Raw genomic sequence first — 24253 nt, 5'->3', positions numbered from 1 at the left:
CAATAATTTTCTTCACACAACACAATTCTGAAGGCAGTTGGTTGCTCTAGTTCAATGATTTTCAACCTTTTCCATCTCATGGCACACCTAAACTAATTATTAGAATTCTGCAGCACACCAAAAAATATATATATATATATATTTTGCTGATCTGATAAAAAAAAATAGGTATAATTTTGATTCATTCACACCAACGGGTATTGTGTGTTGGCTGTTGTCATTTTTTATTTAACAATCTAAGGGAAAAGTGGTCAGTGCCCCTGACTAAATAGTCAGGTATTGCAGGTTTTAAATTGTTTTGTGGCACACCAGTGTGCCTCTTGCTGCACACCAATTGAAAATCACTGCTTTAGTTTAATGATTCCATAATGTCATCGAAGACTTATGTTCTTGCACAGGTTCTATGCTCCACCATGCTCAGCTTGTTAACTTCATTTTCACAGTTGCTGCTTTCATTTATTTTTCCCCCACTTGTACCTTTTGACCACCTTCATTTATCTCCTGCCCATCTCCCTTCACTTCACCTCTCACAACCACCAACCTGATTTGTCTCAATGAGTTCTGGTTGTTTAGATTCCACATATAAGTGGGATTATACAGTATTTATCTTTGTCTGACTTATTTCACTGTTTGCAAAATATACTTCTTAGTTTCAGAATTTATATCAGAGTTCAGGGCCAGAAGAATGGAAAAAGAGAATGAAATTTACTTTTTTCTCCACTGTAGGGTGCTATCCTTTTATTCCAGAAGGAAAAGACCTAGCAAGGTCCCCCTTCTAGTTCAGTGCCTAAAACTGGGTCACATGGGCACCCCCAGATTGGAAGTCCATCAGACATGTTAACCAGGCATTTAGAGTTCACTCTTTTTCCAGTACTCCAGTAAAATGAAAGGTCACTTGGCAGATATGCCTCCACCTAGTGGTAGACATTTAATTTGTGATTTAAACTAATCTGGTTTAAAACTTAAATTTTAATAGCAGTAAGCTAAAACTTAAAATAATTGTAGTATCCTTGGTAGTGAATCTCAATCTTGGCCACACATGAAAATCACCTGGGGCGTTTAAAAAGCAAAAACCAGACCCAGTAATTCTAATTTAATTAGTCTGAGGGGGACCTGGGCATTAAAAATTTGGAAAGTTCCCCAGACCATGCTAACGTGCAGCTAAAATTAAGAGCTACTTGTTTAAGGAATGGAGTTCACGTTGTTGATTTGATTTTTCTAGTTAACTGAGGATTAAACCCTGTAACCTTCTGACCCCTCTTTTGCAAGGCACCAGAATTCAGAATTAAATGTATAATACACTTGTTTCTGTAAATAGAATGTCTTGTTCTTTGGGGTCTCCTGTAGTGACTTAATATCATTAGATACTGAAAATGGTTTAAATTTGAACTACACACTTTCAAATATATTCTGAAAAATATTTGCTTTTTTTTTCAATTCCACATGATTTTGTGCAATTTTTCTCTTTTTCATAGAAATAAAGTGTGTTCGGTGTCAGCTCCCACACATCTCCCTCCCCCAAAATCAGTTCTTTAGAGTTCTAATTAATGGGTGTTTAACTAATTGATGTTGTTTCTCTGATTCCAGAATGCATAAGCAGGGATAAAGAGCATGTTATTGATATAAAGCATAAGTGAGATTTTGGCAAAGATTGGATTTTATTTTCAGGACCTATTAGAATCATAAATCCATGGAAACAGAGCAGTTGCCAACACACTTTCCTTTAGTAAAAAAGAACTGCTTTGGAGGAGGGAGGGTTATGCTTTTCAATACTGTACATTTGCTAAAAAGTGCGCTAATATAGTCTAAACATTAACTACATATTCAGAAAGTTCTGGTTGCTGTCTAGTAAACACAAAATTGACCTTGTCCTAATTTACTTTCTTTGGTGAATTGTTTAGGAGCAGCAGAAAAATCATACGAGCAAAATAAAAATGTATCTGATTGTAACACGAAGTGCCACCTTTAATGAAAGATCACGTCAGCATGTGATGGAAAAGTAAAAATAATGATCAGTTAATATCACTCACAGCCCACACACTGTCATGTATATAAAGAGCACTTAAATTGTACTATGATTTTGTAAAAATGAAACTCCTCAAGCGACATGTACCTGCTCTAGTTTTAGCTAGAATGGGAACAATTATGTCAATTATGTTTTTTGGGTTTAAGTTTTTGTTTAAATTTTTATTTTAGGCTTGATCAGAGGTGTGTATGCACGGTTCTACACCATTTTATATACGGACTTGAGCATCCATGGATTTTGGTATCCATGGGATGCCCTGGAACCAATCCCCTAATCATTGTCCAGTGGCTCAAACAGCTGGTCAGAGGCCTGGAAGGAAAAGGATAATGGGAGATAAGGAGGTCCAGGGTAAAGGCATGTGGATGGACATATGAAAGTGAACACAAATTGTAGACATTTTCTACATGTTAATACTCAGTGAAAGGCATTCACTGTGAACACTAAACTACCAAGTAGACAAAATGACTCAGTCAGTTGACATTAGTCAGCTTTTCAGCATTAGTCCATTTCAGCATCTAAAACTAGCATGACGGGTGCCTGAACGGAATGGCAGAGATGGAGGCTTCACATGGGCCCAATAACATGAACTTTCATGGCTTCCTCTGAAGTAGAAGCTGCCAGCAACAGAAACCATTGCTGAGCCCCTGCTGTGGCATTATCCCCAGAGAACAACAGGCCGCCTGCTGGTAAGTGGAGGACATTGGACCTTTCATTCAGGAATAACCAGCAGTTTCTCCTCACAGGGACAGAGTCCTATTCCAAGTATGGGCTTGCCTTTCCTGCCCACAGGGCCTCAGCCAGCACCACCACCTAGAAGTTCATGAAGGGCCTGATGCGTAGGCATGGATCCTGTATAACATAGCATCTGAACAGGGGACACTTCACAGAAAAGGAGGTCATGCGATCATACGGCACCACTTCTCCTTCCACGTGAAGTGGATGCTCACGCACACGGCTTGCCTGCTGGGGAGATCTTCTCTCTTCCCTGTTTCAGCCTGAGTGAGGCCGGAATGATGCTGTCTAGTCTCAGCGTGCATCCACAAACTGAGCCAACTCACCTGTCCACTAGGCCTGGGCTTTTTCTTCCTCCTGCAGCTGTTTGAATGGCACCTTGCTTCATGGCCAAGGGGAGAGCTGAGAAAGGGGGGACTGGTGCAGTCCTGTGGGTGGTATGGAGGTCTGTGCCGCTTCTCATGCAGCGAACACATGCCCTTTGGTCTTCCGTGGGCTCAGTCCCTGATGGACCATTTCCATCTTACAATGTATTGGTGCTGGGTCCACTGGCTTTGTGAAGTAACAGGTGGAACATAACTCAGCTCATATAGGCAGTTACAGAGGATGGTCCTGGGTACTTTCTAGTCAAGCATTCTCCATCAGGGCTCAGCGACATGCCAGGAGCTGTTTCTTGAGATGTGTATAGGGTGTCCCCCCAAAATGTGTACACACACTTTGAATTATTAGAAAGGCAGAGTTTATTAAAATACATTTCATTTTCAAAATTGAGCTGTTAAAGTGTGCATACATTTTTTGAGGGCACCTGGATAATTCTTCAGTACGGATGGTATGACCTCGCTCCAGAACCCCAAGGCCCTGGGTGTGATCCTCCTAGTCGGGCTTACCTGCACCTCTTCCCACCGCTGGCACCTCCAACTCCACAGGGCCTGCCCGATGTTCTGGTCCAAGTGAACAGGCTGCTTTCACCACAGCCTGCCCTTCTGTACAGCTCCTTCCTGATCCAGGCCCCACTTACAGCCGGCGGCCGGCCATGTCCTTTGAGGTATTGACCGAAGCAGAATTCCCACATGTGGACTATGCGGCCTCCCGAACCCGAAGAGGCCCACCAGGCACTGTACCTCCTCCTCTGTATTAGAGACCGCCAGATGAGGCAATGTGTCTTTGCTTCAGAGGGGATGCTGTGACATGCCCCTGACTCTAAAAATGTGTGCCCCTCTTTTTTAAGTCCTAGCTTTTGTGCTTCCTGAAAGCTTTACTGAAATGGTCTGTCCCTAAATTTCTGTAGTTTGTCTCCCACCTTCTTCAACACGTTTCTTACCAAGGTCTCCAGCCTAGTAGCCATTCTTTATTTTATTGATGTAATTGATCAATGTTCCAGATGGTCCAGATCTCTCTGAATTATATTAAGAAAGAAGGTGGGTGAGCTAACATAGCCCTGGTACAGAACTGTAAATGAATATCACTGTTCATTCCAAGGAATATGAACTGTTTCTGATCCTATTTTCTGTCTGTTTTTTCATCCTATTTTACCATCTGTGATGACAACTTAGGCATTGCACCTTTGCTCTCCAGGCTTGGGAAAGCACATAGCAATGTATTCATCCCTTCTCCTAGGGCTCCCCCATGGTGTTAAATGCCCAGTTCTAAAACGTTGACCCCCAAGTCAGTGTTTTCCTGTTAATTTACTTCTACCTTTCACCCCTTGGTCAGGCACCCTCCTAATCCAGTACCTTGGGACTCTCCTGCTCTGGATGGCATATATCCAGGCCAATTCTTGCAGCTTCTTTGGGGTATAGTCTCTTTTCTCACTCAGCAGGACCAGCATGCCCTTGGCTGGGTTATGCTGGGTTTTATCCTAGTTATTGGCCTGGCCAGGACCAGAGTTCAAATTTTGCCTCATCATCTACTGTTTGTAGAGCTGCATTCTAGGTGTTCTAGAAAGTGATTTAACTACCCAAGGAGCATTTTACGGTCCAAATGGGAAGGCCAGGATAGGAACAAACAAGATATAGTAAATATCAGAATAAAGAAGTAGGGGCAAAGTGCCAACGTCATGGTGTGTTCAACAAAAGGGTTCAGAGAATGGATGCTGGTTGGTAGCTTTAGATACACTGAAGTGTGTGTATGTGGGGGCACTCATGTGAGGGGAACAGTGCCAGCAGATGGTTGGGGGTTAAGACGAGCACTGTGTCCCTCGGGAGTGGGTGAATAGTCTCAGACGGTTGAAACCTCCATTTTGAGTTGGGGTTGCAGGCAATAGGATTACAGCATGGAGAAAAAGGCTACTCGTACAGAGTCTCAGGCCATAGACCAAGACCATTTGTACTTTATCCACTGGAAGTTGCCAACGATTTCTAAGTGGAGGTGGCGGTGTTTGCAGTTTTTAAAAAATCTCTTTGAACTTTTTAAAAAAGTTTAACAAGATTGTGCCTCAATGTTTTGTGGGGGTAAACATGAGTATCTTAGAATGAGTTCCACCAGACGTCAACCCTAAAACAAAGATTTGCGTGCAAGGAACTGATTCTTTGGGGTAAGGCCAGGAAAGACTAGTATGGGACTGAGGGAGAGAGACAGGGAACAGAAGGCAGCCAACAGTGTGTTTATCGTCAAGCTGATTTTCATGGTGGGTAACTGGAGAGGAATCTTGTTGGGGGGCTCTGGGAGTCCGTGCAGAACACACACCTCAGAGGTATCCCCCCCACAGGGTCCAGGAGCTGGGGTGTTTATACATGAACTCTCACTAGTCAAGAGTTGAGGGCTGCTCTTGCTCCTGGGGGTGGGGGCTTGTGGTTCCCCAGAACTTCCAGCCTACCACGTGGGCATCAAGAAGGCATTTGGTGGCATCAGAGAAACCCTCAGACAAAGATGCACCTGCGGGGAAGAAGGGCCGGGCAGTGTGGAATGAAGAAGGAAGGGTGAGGAATATGGACAGGCTACTGGCAGGATCTGCCGCAGGCAGGAATAACTGGATTATTTCAGTCCCCTAGACAGAGAGTCACATGAGTCCAATGTGCTGACAGCAGGGAGTGAAAAGAAGGAACAGATTTTAAGAGTTTTATAAAGAAAAAATTGCAAGGATTGGTCTTACAGACTCTTGCCTTATAAGGCAACAAATGACTCTGGCCATTTAATTACTTTGGAGTTAACTTCAGAAAAGAGTTGGCCTGGCCCCACATGCATTCTTTTTAAATACATTAGGAAAAATAAGTATTCATAAGACTAATCTTTTAAAATACCCATGAACTGCACACATTAGGGAAGGACCTGGGAAAGGTAGGGAAAGCTTTTAAACACACTCCTGGGAGAGTAGTGCAACATACACCCACATTCAGACTTGCTTCTGTTAGCCATCCTGTCTTTTTCATGGGAACAAAAGAAAAAATAATAAAGAAATAATGCAAACCTTGAAACAATACTTAGGAATAGCCAAGATTTTTTTAAAAAGTAAAAATAATCTAACAGTTTGTTCAAGTATTTCAAGCAGGAGCTTTTGAGAAAACTCACCAAAGTCTGAAAATCAGAAAATAGAAGCATGGGAGAATAATTTACTGAGGCATTAATTTAGTCTCATTCTCACAGCTGTGACTAAAAGAATTCCAGGCATTTCCCCTTTCCTCACACCCCTGCTCCTCAAGAGGAGGAGGAGGAGGTGGGGGTAAGGGGAAGAGGAGGAGGAAGGCAGCAGCTGGGCTCTTGGGAGAAGGGAGCTGGGATCTCCAAGAGGGAAAACATTGTAGGTGTTAGAAGGGCAAAATGAGGTGGTGATGCAAAGTAGAGTGGAGGTGGGGATGGGGAGGCCGGACTCCTGAAATGTGGGGGAACAGAGATGAGCCAGAAGCACCTGCCTCAGGAGGTCACAGGGCTTAGGGAATGGACATTTTCTTGGCAACCAGATGAACTAAAGCTTAAAGGTCCCTGCGCCCCTCCGTTTGATGGGCAGCTAAAGTTCTGTAGAACTTTTTATGATCCACAAGTGAGGAAGTGGTTTCCAGAAACCCAACTGAAATTATTCACTACCTCTGGTGGGTGGGAGCTTAGCCAAATCGATCTGATTTAAAAAGAAAAAAAAATGTTGATTCTTGCAGCAAATTCATACCTGCAATAGAAGGAATAACTAAGATATAACCTTCACTTTTGTATGTCTGTTTGCTTTTTTGAAGTTATGTGCTGGGGAGCCCCGTTTTGAGATTCACATGGGAGGCAATGAATAATATTTGCCAACTTCATGGTGAGAACCTTCCTCTGCCCAACTTTTCCCACACCTCGTCCATCCTGTGTAGGCTCCTACACGCTTACATGTTCAGTGACAAAACAAGAATTGTTTTTTTCTACCTCTTCCTCCACATTTCTTCGCTTCCTTCCATCGGAATTTGGCATGTGAACAAGAATGGGTGCTGATGACCAAAGGGATGGAGATGTTGGAAAGGCACATACTTGAAAGGAATATGAAGGAAGGAAGGAGAGTGAGCAAAGCCAGGAGAACAAGAAGACAAAGGGAGAGAATGAAGCAGAAGAGGATGAGAAGAATGGGAAAGGGAAGTGGAGAAAAAAAGGTTAAAAGTAGCAAAGCAGAGGAGAAGAAAGGGTTGTTGCACTTCTGATCCTTTTGCCTTAACTAACACTGTATATGCTTGAATATATGCGCTCCTTCCTCTGCCAGCGAGAGAATTCCTCAAAGTGTCTTTGGGCCAACTTGGTTACTTAAATTTTTACAGATACTGGCAAACTAGCCAAATGTCTCCTTGTTGTATTTATTTAATGACATGCACATATTTAAGGCTACATTGAAAATAACATACAAATTTAGAAATATTGGTGGTTCTTACTCTCACATTTCATTTAATAAACCCTTTATCTTCATTTCTGATTGAAGTATCTTTGTCATCAGTACAGGCATTTTTGGAGTCACCCCATATTGTTTTCAGGAAGGACTTAGAACATTAAAGTTTACAACTCAGAAATAATAACTATTATTTTCCTTTGCCTCTTTTTTTGTAACTGATCTCTCCTGTACCCTATATAAGCATCCAAAATCTGCATTGATTGAGCTGCTTTATGGCTCATCTTCTCCAAGCAATACTTGATGTTTCAACATAAATTGAGAGAGCCCTATAAATGAAAGAGCTCGGTAAGCTTTATTTTTATTTGAAGTAAAATTCAAGCATATATACTATGGCTCTTCTAGAAGAGGGTTTTATGGCTGAAGGCAAGGGCTGATCGTTTTTAGCTTAAGCTATTCCAGAGATTCCTGAGACCTCTGCTGTCAGGTCAGGCTTGGCACAATCTGAAGCCAAATCACATAGAGAAAACACCTCCCAGGAGGTAGTTTAGTTTCCTGTGGGTTCCAAATCATTCCCACCCAGTCAGCTTCTCTAGGAACTGTGCCTGAGAGAAGTCCAGCCTCATCGGTCCACAGCAGTGGTTCTCAACAGACTGTTTTGCTTCCCAGGGGTCTTTTGGAGATGCTTGGGGACATTTGGGGGGGGGGGTAAATTAATATGGGGGTAGGGGTATCAGTCACAGTTCTCCAGGGAAACAGAATCAATAAGATCTTTGTATATACACAGAGAAGTATGTTAAAGAACTGACTCACATGATTGTGGAGGTGGGCAAGTCCAATATTTGTAGTTCAGACTGAAAGGCCATCGGCTGAGATCTAGGGAAGAGCCGAGGATGAGGTGAAAGTCCGAAGGCTGTCTGCTAGCAGCATTCCCTCTTGCTCCAGGAGGTCAGTCTTTTGTTCTGCTTAGAGTTTAACTGATTAGATGAGGCCCACCCACATTGTAGGGGACAATCTGCTTTACTCAAAGTCCACCAATTTAAATGTCAATCGCATCCAAAAGCACCCTTACAGAAACATCCAGAATAATGTTGACAACATAGCTGGGCACTGTGGCCCAGACAAGAGGACACAAAATTAATCATTGTGGTGGGAGGGTGTGTGTGTGTGTGTGTGTGTGTGTGTGTGTGTGTGTGTGTGTGTGTGACTGGCATCTACGGTAGAGGCTGCTGCTACAGTCCTGCAGTGCACAGAAAACAGGCCTCTAACAAAGAATTATCCAGCCCTCAAAGTCAATAGTGCCAAGGTTGGGAAACGCCAGTCCACAGGCTCCAGTCACAGACTTGGTAATGTGACTATAACACCCTTGACTGGAGGTGATGGGACTTTTCCAGTGTGCAGGGAGCCATTAGATTCATCTGGAAAGAAATTGATTGGTGAAACATCTTAATGAAGATCATTCTTCCCTTCCCTTTGACTTGCTGGGAGAGAGAATTAGTCCACTGAGACCTACTTATGACAAGCCTGCTGGTTTGGGGTTTCTGAACAGAGATACATTTAATTTCTTCGTGCCAATGGCCCAGTCAATCTTTCAGCTGCACAAATGTTCTATGGAAAAGGAAAGAAAAGAAGGTTCCTGACGCTCCCCTGAACTGAGTGAAACATGAGCTCCGATGTCCTTGGAGTAAAGTCAGCATATGAGTGTACCTCTCTCTGGGCAGTGTAGCCACTGAGGCAGGACAAGAGCAACCAATTGACAATGAATTTGCAAGAAAAATAGGACAAGTGAATCATGGGTACAATGGCTCCATTCATTTGTTCGTTCATTTGTTTGTTTGTTAATTCATTCATTCACTCACTCAAACAACCACTAACTCACTGAACAAATAATTTGTGGAGGGCCTAGAATATGCTACCCTCTGAGTGAATAAGGCAGCCTGATCTCTGTTCTCAAGTTTGTCTAATGGAGAAAACAGACAATAAAGTGCAGTTAGAAATATGTTATTAAGGAAAAGTAGAGGTTGCTTTGCGTGGATACACAGCCTCATTTAGGGATGACTTCTGCTATCCTCTGGTGGGAAAAAACCCGGGTTTGGAGCCAGAACTGGATTTGAATCTTAGCTCTTAGACACCCTGGCTGCCAAGTAAATTATCCTCTTGGATATCTCCTATAAAACGGGGACAAAAACATCAACCATCCCAACTATCACATGGATGTACTATGAGAAGCACATGCAACAATGCATGAAAGTGCTTTGTCTGTCATCAAGTACATTAGAATCACGTGGTAGCTTTAAAAAAAAAATACTGATATCTGACCCTCCAGCTCAGACTATGTGGGCCAGAAGCCCTTAGTGGAAAGGTCTAAGCACTGGTATTTTTTAAAAGCTCCAGAGGCGAAACTAAAGCAGTGCCATCCTATACAACCATCATCAATCTGGATGCAATTACTTCCCCAAAGTAATCACAGTCAACACATTTAATTCAGTGATCTTGTGTCTCAAGGTTGGTTCAAATGAACAGTAGATTTGGAGTCACTCTGCTTTCTGGGGTCTTGCTTTAATGCTATAAGCAGCAGAGAAACCTGCTGTAGGTTAGAACATGAGAGGGTCAACTAGTGAGCTCAGGGGCCAGGGAAGTCTGCGGTGGGGGTGGGGGCCGGATCTCCTGCAGGTGGAGAAAGAAGGTCCATGCACTGGTAGAATGTGATCTCCCGATGGCAGGAAATACCAGTGTTTCACACACCATACACTGGACTTCTGCTCTGTGACTGGCACGTTTTTAGACGTTAAGGATACTATAACTGGAGAGATGACAATCACTATTTTCATGGAGATCATATTCTAGCAGGAGGAGGGACACAAACAGTCCATACAATACATAAAATGTTAGATGGTGATAAGTACTGTGGGAAAAATAAGGTGTGTGTGGGGGTACAGGTCTCTGGTTCTGTGAACGTGAGAGAATGAGCCATGTTGGTACCCGAAGGAACAGTGTTTTAGGCAGATTAACAGCAAGTACAAATGTTCTGAGGCAGAGTCATGCCTAGTTTGTTTGAGGAGCGAAGATGCCTGGATTGTCGGTGAGGATAAAGGTAGTAGGAGAGGAGACCAGAGTTACCCACAGGCCCTATTACAGGGCCTTATAGGGTATTGTAGAGACTTATTTTTACTCTGAGTGAGAAAGATTTTGAGCAGAGGAGTGCTATGATTTGACTTGTGTCGTTACAGGATCACTCTTTCTGCAGGTGGTGAATGAACTCACAGGGACAAAGGTGGAGACAGGAGACCAGTTAGGAGGCTGTTGCTATAATCTTAGAGGAAGGGCCAGGAGGGAGCAGCGGAAGTCATGAGAAGTGGTCAGGGAGGGGAGGAGAAGGCTCAGAGCCCTGTGAGCTGCCAGTGTCACAACTGGTGCTTCCAGGACAAGTTGACCAAAACTCGGAAGCAAATCCAGGATCAGTGTGTCAGAAACCCAGACAGTCCACTGAGATCCATGCCACCTGCGGCCCCCAGACAGATGGAAATGGCCGCTATTCTGCCCACAGCCCTCCCATCTCCGTGTGCACCTTGCATCTGAAACGCTCCAAGCACTATCGCAAGTGAAATTTGTTTCTGAGGGAGAGAGACCTTCGCCATGATTGAAGCCTCGCGAGAACTGAAATTCCAACTCTGCCAGTCACTGCCCTGCTGAACATTTCTATGAAGGAGACATAACGCGTGGTTGTGCAGAATCTTGCTTGAGTATTATCATGCATCGACTCTGTGAGATGGGGAATTGGCAAGACTGGACACGTGCAGTGGAACAAAGCGGGGCCGAGCTAGGCACTGACCAGTCTAAACGCCAATGTGTTTTTGCTGTGAATGTGCTTAAAACTGAGAGACAAATACTAGTGTGAAGCAGAGGAGGAGCAAGTGCCACCAGATGGCACTATTTCCCCTGAAATGCCTGACAGTACCCAAACCCACAGGATGAAACACTCCCAAGCCAGCTGGAGAGGAGAATCGTTATTATTATTAATCGCCCCTAAGTTGAGTGCCTGGAGCCCCCGAGGCAAGGGCTGAATGTGGTCCTGTCTGTTCCGAGGCAGTTTCGCAGGCTCCCCCAGCACCAATGATTGGAAGGATTCTGGTCTCCCCATCAAGCTCTTGGCAGAGTTTAACACAGGGGCTCTTAGCCACCTCAGCAGTCTGCGACGGCTTCTGAACTCCTTCGGTAGCTTTAATATTTAGATTATATATTTAGATTATATATTTAGATGCATAGAACCTAATGCATTGGATAACAAAGTGAGCCAATTACATTGCAATGTAGTCATTAGAATATTTAAGAAAACGTGAGACATAGTAATAGATGTGCTTCTTTTTAATGCAGTAAATGAAAAGCAGAGGTAGGCCTCCTACCCATTATAAATTTGAAATAGTAATGAGCAAAATGATATTTCAAGATATCTGATATCTACAATTGTCATGTGGCCTGCAATCATATTTGATTTTGCTTAATTTTAGTTAGAAGTTAGTAAAAAAAAAAGATGTATTTTATGTTCTCACTATTTTATAGATATCTTTTCTTCCCTCCCTTCCTATTTTTCTTTCTCCTCCTCCTCACTTTTTTAAAAAACATTTAAGTTCTTTGACCTCTTGAATTCTGTTCAAAGATGATCTCTTAGCCATGGCTGGTATGGCTAAGTGGTTAGAGCGTCAGCCTGTGCACCAAAGGGTCTCGGGTTCAATTCCTAGTTAAGGGCATGTACCTCGGTTGCAAGTTCAATTCCCAGCCCCGATTGGGGCATGTGCAGGAAGAGACCAATCAGTGTATCTCCCTCACATCAATGTTTCTCTCTCTCCTTTCTCCTCTCTCTCTCTTTTCTCTCTCTCTCCCCCCACCACCCTTCTCTAAAAAAATCAATGGAAAAAATATCCTGGGTGACAATTAACAACAACAACAAAAGACAATCTCTTCTAGATGGAAAGACCCCAGATGAATAATCCTTGGTTCCTGCCTCTTTAGTCAGGCTATTGTGCATTTTGCCAACTGAAGGAAGCAAATCCTCAGCCAAACTAGCCAAGCTCATATTAAAGATCTTGTGTTCCCTTTCCCTTCCCAGCCTTCCCCGCTGTTGTCCTCCCCCTGGCCCACAGCTCTCCCTCCCCCAGTCCTCCTCTCGGTCCTCCCCTAAAGCACTAAGGTTTCTGCTCCTCCTCCTCTTCCTGGAGCCTCTCCTCTCTTCTTTGGGAGCTGAAGCCAAAGCCAGTTCCTGGCACCTCTTTGCTCCTCCTCTTTCTTTATCTGAAGTCATAGGATTAGTCTCACACAGTCCCAAACACCACTCAGTCATTTGTCCTTTGTTCTTCCTTCCCTTTCTTCTGCCTCCAGAGGTGGAGGAGGAAGAGGGAGGATGTGGTAATGGATGAAAGCCAGCGAAGTCCAGTATTAGAGTAACCGAAAATAGGGCAGCTTTTGAACCTTGACATCATTTTACATACAATGCCTCCTTCCCCTCCTCCCCTCCCATCACTCTCTATCCCCCACCCTGCTTTATTTTCTTCATAGTTTCCATCCTTATCTGAAATGGTTTATTTATGTATTGACTCTGTGACTGTCTGTTTCCCAGCTGAAATGCTACCATACATGAGGGCAGGATGACTTGTCTTTTTCACCTCAAACTCCCTAGTGCCTGGAACAGGCTGGGTGTGTGGAAGATACTCAAATGATATTTGTTAAAGGAATGGACCAGACTGGAATGGAAATGCAAATAATTCTTCAATGACAAACATTTTTGTCTTTTTTTTTTAACCACGGTATTTGATTGACTCTACAAATATAAAAACACCATGAGTGAGTTCCGTGGAGTAGAAAGTGAAGGAGAGAAGAAGACTTCTTAAGAGATGGAAGAGTAAATAGAGAATAAGGTTTGGTTTGGTGATCATAAATAATGTAATATGCATAAATATATTAATTTTATGTAATGCAAATACACTTTAGACTTTTCATATACACTAGAGAATATTTAATGAAAACAAATATTTTATTCTCTCTTTTTAAATTATATAAAAAGAAACTCCACTGTATTTTATACTGTCTTTCTGCAAAATGCTTGTTATGGGCCTTGAGGGACTATTAAACATGAAATAGGATAAATATATTCAGTAATGTAAAATATATATAATAAGGATGTATTTAGCAATATGTTGCTAAATACTAGAGGCTGGGATAAATTATACACACACACTATCTTTTAATAGTACAAATTAACGTTGGTACTTTTATTATTAATAATTTAATTTCTTTGTAAATTGTTTCACTTTCTCAGTATGCACAAGATGGGTAAGGATATTTAATCATTTTATCTTTGTGCACCTTAGCCCAGACAAATCAAGGTATTGTTTACTGATATATCGAACCACCGCTGGAGGGACTTTTGTAACCTCATGATAACATGGGTGATGGAAAACTGTAAACCAGGAAATTCACACCATTTAAATTTTCTAAGGAAAGAGAAAACGATTTCTGCAAACCGCATATTGGGGAGCTGTGTGTCTCAGTTCCAGAGAACTGGAGAAGCGGTAAGAGACCCTGATGCCAGTAGGTGGAGCCAGAGAGCAGTCACCAAGGACAAATGGTGCCTAGTAGCTTCATTTTCTTCCCTGGACTGGCATGCTAAGACTCCTCCGAAATACCTTTGGGGACCTTGCTGGTGGTATATTTTTTGTCATGGGGAGATATGTGGACTGACCACATATTAGGTGAACTTGGGGCATTTAAAAATAAATAATTGGCCACTTTCATATGTTATCGAATTGTAAACTAGGCTACCCTCTCTCTCTATGACCAGCCAATTTCTAGAGTCACAATGGAATATGAACTTGTCGTCATCAAACGGGTTAATAAGAACCAGAGTGTTGATCTGGACAATTTGGGGCTGCAATGAGTGAAGAAGTATAATGTTTAGAATAAGAGATGATGGTTCTACTCTCCACTAGGTGACACAGACCACTTGGAAAGATGTACTCAGTTTGGAGAAGCACATTTTAAAAAGTAGATGTGGACAAATTGGAGAATGACTATAAGAGAGCAATAAGGATGCTGAGGACTTTATCTATATAAATACATTAAATATCTACTTATCTTCATGATCTTTAAGGTTCCTTCCAATGCTGGGATGCTATATGATTCTAGAAAGTAATTACTCAGCATCCTCAGACAACAAGATTCTGTTAGACTTATTTCCCCAGTGAGTCTAGAACAGTGCTAGCGCATGTCAGCTCCTTTCCCCGCCCCTGCCTGGCCTGTCCCTGTACACTCATCATTTCCTGGCTTTTCTTCAGTCTTTGACCATGTAAGTATCTACCTCTAAACACTATAATTTGGATTTCACATGTTTTTAGACTTAATGAAAACAATTTCATAGAAAACATGTCTTTTAAAATTTGTCCTCATTTGCTTAACATTAAAGGAGAGAGAGAGAGAGAGAGAGAGAGAGAGAGAGAGAGAATGAGAATTATCTGTAGCTTTTCTTTTGTGGCTGAATATCGCCTGAATATAGCACAATTTACCTATTTCACTTTGATAGACACCTTTTCCTTTTTTTTCTATTTTGAATAGTCATATTCTGAACATTCTTATTCATGTCCCCTCATGCAGAGAAAAATTGATGTAAGTTGAATATTTTCTATGAAATACAACTCTTGTGAAAATCAAACATTCTGTCCATGCACAATCACTGACTCAATCATTATTGCCCAGGAGGGACTCATGATGACAAGACTTAAAACGTATTTACAAACCAGGAAACAAACATCCCAAAGTGCCATGTACATTGTATGAAAAGGTCATTTATCAACTTGCCAATTTTCTGCCCTGATTCAAATATCTGCCTGAATTGAGTCTCTTCAGTTTTGTCTTTTAAACTTCATTTGGGAAAAAAATTACACATATACAAAGACATACGAAACATAAATATGCAACTTAATGAATTAGTGTAAAGTGACCGTCTGGGTAACTACCATTTGTGTCAAGAAATATATCATGTCCAGCACCCTAAAATACCTGATCACATGCCCTTCCCCACCCCTTTCTTCTTAATCTCTTCCTTGTTTTTCTTCATGTCAACCACATAAGTGTGCATCCTTCAACATTTTACCCTAGTTTTTGCCATCTTGGACCTTTATAAAAATGAAGCCATAGGGAACTATATTAGACTAAAAGTTCATATGTTGAAACCCTACTTTGCAATGTTATGGTAGAAGGAGGTGGGGCCTTTGGGAGGTGATTAGATGAGGTCATAAGTGTGGCGCCCTCATGAATGGGATTCGTGCCTTAGAAGAGGCAGGAGAGAGCGGTCTCATCTCTGCTCTGTTCACCACCACGTGAGGATATGGGAAGTAACCCAGAAGGGGCTCTGTCTCAGCAGAAGCTGACTGCTGGCCCCCTTGGGCTTCCAGCCTCCAGAACTGGAAGGGATAAATGTCTGTTGTTGATAAGCCACCTCGTCTGCGATATTTTGTTAGAGCAGCCCAAATAGACAAAGACAAAACTCATTTTAATGTGTCTACCTTCCTTTGCCCAACATTAAAAAAAAAGAGAGATTTGGCTCAGAGCATTGAGCCAAGGACTGGAAGGTCCCAGGTTCTATTCTAGTCTAGGGCATGGACCTTGACTGTGGGCTCTATCCCCAGTCGGGGGCATGCAGGAGGCAGCTGATCGCTAATTCTCTCTCCTCGATGTTTCTAACTCTCTGTCCCTCTCCTTTCCTCTCTGTAAAAAAATCAATAAAAATATATTTCTTAAAAAAGATTTATGTATATTGTTGTTTGTAGCTGTTCTTCATTGTTTTTTGTTGCTGTAAGAAATGCCATTGCATGGGAATTTCACAGTTTATTTATAGGTTTTACTTTCATGGTCACTTTTTCTCCTCTTTTGCTACTATGAATAATGTTACTCTGGATACTCGTTACACGTCTCCTGATGTGCCTATGTTGACATTTCTTAGGGTATATATCTAGGAGTAAGTTTGCTGATCAAGAGGAACACATATTTAAAGCTTTACTATATAGTGCCAAACTATCCTCCGATGTAAATCCTCAAATTTATATCCCCACCAACAGTGCCTGGGAAATGGCACTGCTCCACATTCTTACCAACATTTGACATTGGTAGACTTTTTAAAGTTAGTTCATCTAGAGCAGTGGTTCTCAACCTTCCTAATGCCGCGACCCTTTAATACAGTTCCTCATGTTGTGGTGACCCCCAACCATAAAATTATTTTCGCTGCTACTTCATAACTGTAATGTTGCTACTGTTATGAATCATAATGTAAATATCTGATATGCAGTATGTATTTTCATTGTTACAAATTGAACATAATTAAAGCATAGTGATTAATCACAAAAACAATATGTAATTATATATGTGTTTTCCGATGGTCTTAGGCGACCCCTGTGAAAGGGCCATTTGACCCCCAAAGGGGACGCGACCCACAGGTTGAGAATTGCTGATCTAGAGCATGTGCAGTGGCAGCTCACTGTGGCTTTGGTTTTTATTCCCCTCTGTATTAATGAAGGGGAGCACGTTTTTACTGGGATTCCTGCATCTGTTCAGTGCCTATGTCTTTCACTCATGTTTTCTACTGAGTTGTTGTTTTCTTATTTTATGTGGGAACTCTTCATATATTCTGGATAAATTCCCTTTGTTAGTTACATGTGTTGCAAATATCTTTTCTTACTCTATGGTTTGCATTTTCATTCTTTGATGGTATCCTTTGATAAAAATAGTTTTTATTTTTAATATAGTCCAATTAATTAATATGTTCTGTCAATAGTGCTCTCTGTGTTCTTTTTTTTATATATATATTTTATTGATTTTTTACAGAGAGGAAGGGAGAGGGATAGAGAGGAGGGATAGAGAGTTAGAAACATCGATGAGAGAGAAACATCGACCAGCTGCCTCCTGCACACCTCCTACTGGGGATGTGCCTGCAACCAAGGTACAAGCCCTTGACCGGAATCGAACCTGGGACATTTCAGTCCGCAGGCCGACGCTCTATCCACTGAGCCAAACCGGTTTGGCGCTCTCTGTGTTCTGTTTACTATTTTTACACTCTCAAATTATGAAGATATTCTACATTGCTTTCTAAAAGATTTAGTGTTTTGCCCTTCACATTTAGATCTTCAATCCTCTAGAGCTGATTTTTGTGCATGGCTTGAAGTAGGAATCAAGACCCTTCCTTCCCTCTTTCCTTCCTCCCTTCCTCCCTCCTTCTCTCCCTCTCTCCTTTCCCCCTCCCTCCTTCCTTCCCTGCCTTTTCTCCTTCTTCACTTAAAGATATTCAATTGTTAGCACTATTTATTAAAAAGACATTCTTCCCCTTTGACTTTGCAGTGGTTGTTTAGTTGTAAATTAAGTGATCATTTATGTATGAATCTGTATCTGCGTTTTCTATTTTGTACCCTTATCTACTTGTCATCCTTGTACCAATACCTCACTGTCTTAATGTCTAAGCACCATAATATATAGAGCAGGTTCTCCCGTCTTCTTCAAGAATATCCTGGCTAATCTTTGCCCTTTGCTTTGCACTGAATCTATTTAGTGTCATTTCTTTCCTTCCCCCCTCCTTCCACTGTTTGCTCCTAGGGAATCTTTTCATCCAAATAGATTTCATAACAACATACTGCTTATGTAACTCTTACTTTCTCTTAGGCTCAGATTTGAATTATAAAAGAATTACCTTGTCTTTTATTTTTTTCAGTAAAACATAATTTTTCTACATAATTTAATAGAGTGGGAAAGAGACTAGAGCTGAACACTCCTAAATGTTTTAACACCTCATTTACAAATGACCCCAATGAATCATTCACACTAACTTTAAACTTCATGTAATTTTAAACAAGAGGATATAAAGCGGCAGAATGCTAGGTGCCACCCTGCCTTCACCCTTATCACACCGTGCCAGCCTCTGTCGGTCCCACCACCTCCTTCTCTCTCCCAACCCTTTCTCCCTCCTTGGAATGTTTGGCCTCATGTATCTGTAAAATATATTTTACAGATGTGCTTTCCATTGTAGCAGTTAAAGCCCTTTCACATCTGCTCACTCTTGTGAATTACTTGAACAAGAGCTCTCCATGCATCATCAACCACCTGCTCCAAAGCTGCCACAGAACAACTAGGTTTGAAAAATTTAACGAGAAAATAAACTACTCAATGATTAATGAAAGTTGCATAGTGTTTCAGGAAGTGGATGTCAGTCTCACCCAAATGCTTGCAACCAAGGAGAAATTTATGGCAAGTGTGCTAGTGAATAGAGCTAACGAAGCTCACAGCCTTTATCTTTAAATCACATTTGACTGCTGGTAATCAGAGACCTGATCTGAGTGGCTTAAACTAATGAGGGAGATTATATATATATATATCTCCCAGATATAGGCAGTACAAGGCTGGTATGGCAACTCACCACCTCCAGGAATGCAGGCATCTTCTTTCTTTATGCCTTACCACCCTGGGTCACGGAGTGTGTATCCTCAAGGTTGGTAATTCAACACCCAACATGGCTTCCAGAAGGCAACCACTCTCCTTGTAGTTTAGCAAAGCCTGAAAGATGTCACTGTAAGTCCCAGAATGAGAGGAGGGAGAGGCTTTGCTTTGAGGGCAAGAAGAGAGGAGAGGAGGTGAAGGAAATTTCTCCTAACACAGTGGGGCTGCAAGTCAAAGGATGTCACAAATTGTTGCCCATATCTCTTATAGATCTCTGGATTACTAGTAGGTCAAAGGGATCTAGATTCTCGGTTTAAAATTGTTCTCCAGAGAACTGTGAGCCAGCCATCGATGAGTGTGCCTACCTCCCTGCCCGTCCTTGGCCATACGTGGCCTCATCCTTCTAGGTACCAAGTGTGCTCATGCTCGCTCTTCCCAGTTGTCTAGCAAGCCCCAGGTTCAGGTATTACTCTAAAACCTGTGTCAATGACAAAGCTTATAACTTTTCCGATGGTATTTCTATGTAAACACTCATTAAATAGACATCCCAAATGAATCAACTGTAGTTGCTTTACATCTTTCCCAATTTTGGACTAAAACAATATTTCACTGCTTTAGTTTACATTCATTTTATTAGTAGTAGGTTTGGATATTTTTCATATTTATTGGATTTAGGGCCTACTCAGATAATCCAGGAAGATCTCATCTAGAGATCCTTAATGACATCTCCAAAGATCCTTTTGCCAAATAAGGTCACATTCACAGTTTCTGGATAAACATATCTTCTGCGGGACCACCATTCAACCCACTACAGCTACCTTGACAGGAGCTAAAAACTCCCAGGACAGCTGGTTCCCCGGTACCTGTGCTCATCAGCTCATCCCAGCGGGCATTGGTGCGACTCTGCTATCACCTGCCCCTCCCGGGAAAAATGGATTCTTCAGCTCAGAGGCTAAATTCCTCCAGTATCCACCAAAAGGTCCCTCTTTCTCTCTCAATTCTTCAGGACATCATAAGAATGCTTGTTAAGGAGACATTTCACAGTCTGACTTGAAGGAAAGCCATGCATTTGGCCCAGGCCCTTTGACCTTCTTGCTCCTTTGTCAACCTTAATAGAGACGTAACAGACATGCCTAGCAGGACCAGACTATAGAAAAATCTATAAGCCATTAACCATAGCTATATAAAACCAATAAGAATCAATCTCCACACTTGACTTCAAAGCATGCTAGGTTTCAGAAGTGACCTAAAAGTGACAGTCTGCAGCTGGGCTTGTGATCAGAGAGGGCTGGCCAGGGACAGCGCCTCAGAGTTTACAATTTGTCCGACCTTCAGGAGAAGGCTCCCGGGCTTAACCTTAGGAGTGTGATTCATCAGAAGTGGAGAAGGCCATTCCTTAACAGAGAGAGGAAATGAAGGCCCAGGAAGGGTTTCATAGGGAATTAGCAATGGCCAAGATCCTGAAATAATTGGGCTTTGAAAATCCATGTTTTGCTGTTCTAAATGACTCCGGGTTGAATTATGTTTATTGATCTTCCTGAGCTTTTGCAGCCTGTAAACGATGAGCCTCTTACTGCACTCCATGACTGAAGGGCACACAACTGTGAGAACAGCTCATTTCATTTTTTTCGATTTATACAAAAGATGCTATGGCCCGAGCCCTCTAGGCACCCATCTCAATACATAAATATAACAATTAAGCTAAATGGAAATCCTGCAGGTTAAAAGGGCCTTACAAAAGAAGGAGGCTTTTTCCAAAGCCAGAAAGTTTATCCACAATCAACAAGGGTGGGTTGGTGCCAAACCATTAAGGTAAAAAAAAAATAATAATAATCAAGAATGATGGAATCCAAAATAAAGAAAAAACATTTTTTCCCAAAAAAACAAAGAAAAAAATACCTTTAAGCTGTGAATTCAGGAGTCTAAGCAACTGTTGTTACCGAATTTGTACTTACTGTATTTTCCTGCCAGGGGTTGGTGGTGGTTGGGTTGGGAAGGGGAGGAAACCAGTCCTAGAAGAGAATTGACACCACGAGTGTCTCAGTGCCATGTGACAATGGTGAGTGTGGGCACATCAGTATCAGATATGCCATAGTCTTGCTACCCCAAGTCTGTCCATCAGACTGGTGCCCAGCAGCATAAGCACCAGCACCACCTGGGGGCTTGTTAGAAACAGAGACTCCCAGGCCCCACCCAGATTCATTTAGGCAGAATCTGCATTTGGCACGCTCCCCCAGGGGATTCTCATGCACATTAAGGTGTACCTCAGTGGCCAGTCTGGCACTCACCATCCACCCTTGCAAAGATTAGGCTATTTCTGATTAAGCGACAGCACTCACAGAGTGGGTGTCTGGATCCAGAGAATGGGCTGAAGGGAACAGAGAAATGGGTTTTCATCCTGCCTTAGTCAATTTGAGCCAGAAGAATCTCAGGAAATGATCCTGAATGGATTTAAATTCGCGGACTCACATTGCTACATCTCCAGATCCTTGATGACCAGCTTCCGACCACAGCTATTCCGGGGTCTTCTCTGACTGACACCGTGTTTCAAATCTCATACAACTGGAGGGCAGTCCACGTCTGGCAGTTTAGAGAGCCAAAGCGGTGCAGGTGAAAGGTTTTTATCTAATGCTCTTGGTAAAGATGTGTTTTTGGCTGAAAATGTTATATAATCCTCCCAATTTTTCTCTCATCACTACTATAAAAAAGGTGTGTAGATAGATGCTACAGACTCAACAATGTCAACCTTATCAAAATTGTTTAACCAAACTCCAAGCATCTTCACTCACTCACTCCTCACTCCCTGAGTCATTGATCCAGTGAGCATTTCTCAATCATCTCCTTGACATAAACCCCTTGCTCTTGGATTGCTGCCTGCCTCCTCTACTTCCTTTTCCTGCCAAGCTTCACAAATAGACATCAATAATTGCCTTTATTTCCATAAGACCTTGCTCCGTTTCTCTGCCATCTGTTTCTATCCCATTTCTCTACAGAAACAAGTCTTGACAGTGCCTTATCTCTTTGCCAAATGCAAGGCAGAGACTCTTGAATGTCCACCCGGAAATAGGCATTGAGGATAACACTCTCTCTTTCTCAAGTTTCCATGATATTTGCACTCTTACCCACATGACACCTCTCTCCATTTGCTGCCTCTATTTCCTCTAATCATCCATCTTCTTCCACAAGAAAAAATAATCACAGATTTTTCAATTTCCCACCACAGACTGATAGTAGCTACTACTTTTGAGTAGCTTTGGTGTAGGGCAGACACTGTACTTGACATTTAACTTACATGTTCAATTAGACTCACCACATACCATGAAGTACTCATTTCAATTTTAAAGATAAGAAACTCGAGGCTCAAAGAGGTTAAGTAACTTACCTAAGATTAGAGAGCTGGTTAGTGGGCATCCAACGGCATCCAAAATATGGCCCGCAGAAGTCTGTTGCCTCTGGAGAAACCCAGAATACTGGGAGCTGGAAGCACCGACTAAACCTTCAGGACAACAGGCGCCCTGTAGCTGCAGTGCTTCCTGGAGAGAGTTGGAGGGAGCCTGCATCTCAGGTGGAGTCAAGCAGGAGTCACCATGGGATGTGCTGAGCCGATGGGATAAAGCTGGGAAGGAGAGCTGCTTCGTGGAAGCTGATGCTGAGATATGAAAGTCAGTAGTGTCGACTGGGAAGAAACTTGAGTCCAGAAATAAAGTCTTACTTATTTTATCTATAAGCTCCATGACCCCACATTACCCATTTCCAATGAGGGATTATAACAACTTGATTCAGTCCAGTGGACACCACTGTGATCTTTTTCTGTGCCAATGCAGTCTAGGGACAACACAGGCAGAATCACATTGATTCACCTGCCCAACCTTTGATGGAATCCAAGCCACACTCTACCCCACACTTGCTGTGCGGCTTTGTGCAAGCTACACGCCTCTCTGACCCTCTGTTTCCCCATCTGAATGCAGGGCCCATTCAATGGATGAGATGTCTGAAGAGATCATGCACGTGAGGCACTTACTACATAGAAAGCCTCTCTGACGTGCTCGATAGGCTGGAGGCTGGGGAGGGAGGGGTGTGAGATGGAGTCTTTTCCCTTAAGGGATTGGGAGGAAGGAATAGACCTGAAATTGGATCATTTACCTATTTAGCCATATTTGTGGAATAGGATTTTCATGGGGAAGCATTTCTTGGGTAAACAAGTGAGGCGACAGAATCTACATCACATAGAACAGAGCAGAATATATATATAGTTTTAAATGGAAACTGTAGAAATCAGATTCTAGCTCATCATAAATAATAACTTTCTAACACTGAACATTGTCAAACAATTCTTGACGATGAAGGAGTTTCCCAACATTGGGATTATACAAGCCCCCTTCCCGTAGGAAGTGCTGTCAAAGGCCTTCAGAGGAATGAGTGACTGAATTTGTGTTGTTTTGCTCCTACCCATCTGCCTGACCTTTAGGTGTGAGAGACTCAAGGTCAGGGCATTCCCCTCCTCCACCTCTTTTCTTTCTTCCACTCCCACTAACCATTCTGCCACTTCTCTCTGTGTCTGAGGTCTCTCTTCTGAGCTCCAGACACATACATCCTATTGCTGACTGAACTTGGATGGCTCCAATTCCCCCAGTTCCAAACAGTACCTGTGATCTTCCCCCGTCCTCCCCCGATCTGTGAGCAGGGACTCAAAGGCATTTCATAGGCAAGTCCCTTTCAAAGGATTTCCCTGCTGGGTTCTAAGGGAGAGTGAGAGATGGTACTGTCAGTAGAGGGAGATGTCAGATAAGAAAAGAATCTCATAGGCCCTGTCAACATGTTTTAAAAATTCTTATTATTTTCTCAACTCAAAGAATGATTTTAAAATTTACTATTTTTTGAGCTCTGAAAAATTAATGTTGTTTTATAACTTCTGACAAGATATGTTCTATAGTTGGGCGGGTTCTGTTAATTCACCTTATGTAATGAAGCAATTTTTGCATTTGGGTTTTGACATATACAATCCTCCCAAACACACACATTGAGGTCTGCTTCCCCCCTGCCACCCACTGCAAATTGAGGCCACCTACAAAGTCCAACTGGGTGTGCAGAGTCCAAGCAGGACACAAAGAGGCTTAATTGGAGAGGAAGATACACATCACAGGCCAGAGCCCCAGGGTTAGCAAGATGCTCGCTTTGGTAATGGGCATCCAGGCCTCCCAGTCAGAGGCAGTCCCTGAGCGAGGCAGTGACCGGCAACCGTG

The sequence above is a fragment of the Myotis brandtii genome, unplaced genomic scaffold, assembly GCF_000412655.1.
Source record: "Myotis brandtii unplaced genomic scaffold, ASM41265v1 scaffold44, whole genome shotgun sequence".
In the NCBI taxonomy this organism is placed as follows: Eukaryota; Metazoa; Chordata; class Mammalia; order Chiroptera; family Vespertilionidae; genus Myotis; species Myotis brandtii.
Note: the sequence above shows the minus strand (reverse complement) of the source record.